This window comes from Drosophila obscura, unplaced genomic scaffold (assembly GCF_018151105.1).
Source record: "Drosophila obscura isolate BZ-5 IFL unplaced genomic scaffold, ASM1815110v1 contig_185, whole genome shotgun sequence".
NCBI lineage: Eukaryota > Metazoa > Arthropoda > Insecta > Diptera > Drosophilidae > Drosophila > Drosophila obscura.
In genome coordinates this window covers 1,430,107-1,433,761 of record NW_024542773.1, presented here as the reverse complement: position 1 = coordinate 1,433,761, position 3,655 = coordinate 1,430,107, and positions in this window count along the sequence as shown.

Sequence of the window (3,655 nt, the reverse complement as noted above, 5' to 3'; positions counted from 1 at the left end):
TAAACGAAAAAAAAAATACAAGAGAAATACTTAGCTAGAGATAGGCTTGAGGAGAGGGCAAACTTTAAGTGGGGAACGGGACGCGATCTCCCCACACGAAATTACATAATACCAATTTTTTCATAGCTATAGAGAAGAAACGCTTCTTTTTTTTATAACATAATAATAATCGATGTGAAATCCATTTTTTTTAAGTTTATTTTATGAAAAAACTTGAGCATGTGACAGCGAAAATAAAACAAGATTTGTAAGAAGGAAAGCAAAAGAATGAATGAAACCACGTGATAAAGAGTCCGACAAAAAGGAAAATCAGAAGAGACAGAAATACAGAGAGAAGAAATGGAAAAGCAAATGAAAAAAAACAAAAGCACTCAAAATCTTAAGCGCCTGTGTGGGGTGGGGGGTTGGGGAGCATGGTCTAGGCATAAAATATTAACCCAATTTTTTATTTAAGCATCCCGCATTGTTTTTTGTTTTGATTTTCTGTATTTAGTTTTAGGTTTTTTTTATTTTTGTTTCATTTTATTATGATATTTTTTGGCCAACCATGCTCTCACCCTGAAGCAGAGATAGCATTCATAATTTTTTTTCGGTGTAGGTGCATAAATTAATGGAAAAACAGAAACCACATGTAGAAAAATAAAAATTCAGAATATGCAATTATGTTTATTTTATTCAAACCTTTCAATATTTGTATGCATTAATTAGTGAATGTGAAAACTTTTAATTTGTCCACAAAAAATTAAAATTTTTTGAAATACCATTTATTTCTAGTTTTATTGCACGGTCCAACATCTGACTTCAAAATACAACAATTACCAACAAATAAGAAAGAAAAATTATCTAATAAACATTATCACCACCAGAAACATGCACAATGAGTTTTCTTTTACTTTATTAACCTTATTATTTCTTGAAGACAAGACCGACCCCTTTCCCAGAGTTTGTGCGGAAGAAAATGTCAACGAATTAGTACACGTAAAACAATTTTTTTTTCAAAACAAAAAACTAGCTTTAAGAGAATATGTAAGCTAAAAAAAAGTATTTGAAAGGCGAATCGCAACACAGTAAAAACTCGATTAAACCTACAGCTTGGTTGTGCTGAACACTCAAACTTTACGATTCTAAACGGAAAAAATACCCGAATATACCGATATGCAATAGGATTCCCGAATAAGTAAAAAGAAAATATACACAGAAGCGAACGAAATGTTTATTAAATCAATATTCTATGTATGTTCGTATAATACATATGCTAAAGCTCCCGACCGGTCGTTTGCCACCGGATGGGGGCGAATGGATACACTTTAAATCGAACAAAAAAAAAACTCTCAACCAATTGTAGCCTTAGCCTGTAAGTGGATTTACACATATACGAATTACGGATATTGGATTACTCAGAGGAACAAATCATATGGCGCCTAAAATGTGGTCGATCGTTTAGTAAGAAAACCAAATTCAATATTCATGTGGGTTTTAATCCTCCTTTTTTTTTAGTATGAATAAGTATTTTTTGTGACCTTTTTTTGGGCATGTGACTAAACGGAAATCATCAATATAGTTTTTTTTGTCAGTGAAGTGTTTTTTTTTGTCGGGCGTCATCTTTTAGACAATTTTTTCTTTACTCATAAGAAGCCAAGCTAATTTTGTTGGAATACCGATAGACGAGACAATGTTTAATCAGAAAATCAGAGAATCAGAGCAAGTAGCCTAGGAAAGCGCAATTAGAGAGACTTTTTTTTGTTGGTATTTTTAATAAAGAAGTTGTAGAACATGAAAACCTCACGGCAACCTAATCGCAAATACATTTAAAATGTTGTTCAATGGATATTTAGAAACAAATGAACATGGAAAATAACATACATTTTTTTATGTCAAAATAAATGTCTAGAAGTCTAGAAGATAAAAAAAAAAACAAAGCTTCATTTTATAAAAAGAATAGAAAAAAAAGAAACCAAATACCAGAAATATGCATAACATTTTTTTTGTTTAGTGTAAGGGAAAATGTGTTTTATATAAACGTATTATACATAGAAAAAGAAAAAAAAAATAAACCACTTAAATCGAACTTCAAGAAAGCGGTGATCAGTGAGATTAGTGCATAAAGTACATATGTATACTCGTATATAGAGATCCAGATAGTTAAGAATTCTTCTTCGTCGTGTCGTCAATTGGAAAGCCAAGCGGTGGAGGAAGAGAAGAAAGGAGCGTAGAGTTAGAAAGGTTTAATGGCGCTTTTACCTATGAAACTTTTTGGTATTATTTTGTGGTTTCAATCTCGACCATCTCTGCTCTCTACCCCAACCAATCCCAAGTCCCCTCTTTTATTGTTCTAGCGTTCACCTATAGCATCTCGAAAACACCGACAAATGATATACAATTCAATAAATATATACATATGTATGTATAGATATATGTATACTTAAAAAGATAATGTATGGTAGCTACCATTAAAAGAGACAGCATAGAGAAGAGAATTTTTTTTGAGTAATGAAGATGTTTAAAGTTGGTCGGATGGCGAGGATTGTATCTGAAACGTGAACTGCCCTATGAAAGATTTTTAAAAAAACTTAAACAAAAAATGAAAACAAAAACCAAACACCAACAAAGAGAAACAAACAACTATAAGTCGACAGTGCTGAAAATAAATTCATGCAAAAATAAACAAAAAATACTAAATGACCTACTGAAATAAGCAATATACATTACATTCATGAATAGAACAAATTTAGTGGAACAAAATACAATTTAAATAACGAACGAAATCAGCCACAAACAAACAAAATAGGGATTATATTCAACCGAAATGCAGATTATATTAACTATACAACCGTATATACACTATATACCTATATATATATATATATATATTATAATTATTAAGCCCAAGTGGAATTTTTTTTGAAATAAATAAATATTTAAATAATTAATACCGTAATAAATCATAAAAATACCAAATAATCGACGACACACACACACAAGACACAGAGGCATACAAAGAGAACTCGTATTGTTCCGTAGTCCGTAAATGAAACACACAACAACCCGCATTGACACTTACATACATTTATAAACGAACGGATATAAGAACAAATTGAATTTTATTCGTTTATAAAAATAAATACATACATATATACATATATTATATATATATATATACATAATAGCAGCTAATTGTTGTACTTAAGATGTCACATTACAAAGCGATAAGTACTTACGAAAAGGAAAACCAATAAACGAAAATATTTAAAATTCAACGGAAAACGAACGAAATAACGGAGGTTTTAATGTGAGATTTGTTCTAGCTGCAACCTACAGCACACATAGTTTCCCCATTGATACCCTGTAATCCGTTTACGGTACAAGTATGAAATTGTGTATTACGTTATATACCGTTATATTTCGGTATATACCGTCTGACGGTATATTTATTGATTAACAAAAATATGTATTAAACAAAGTATTTAATCGGTCAATAACGCACTCTTCAAACGGAAAATGCCAACCAACAGGCAGGGCAGGACTGGGCAGTCGTATTGTCAGCTACGCAAGGCTTATCAGTCGGGCACCACAAGTAATGTAATGTTGTTTGTTAACAAATCACTTGAATTCGACACAGCTGCAGCGTGGCCGCTGCCATGAGACGTCGCTGCGT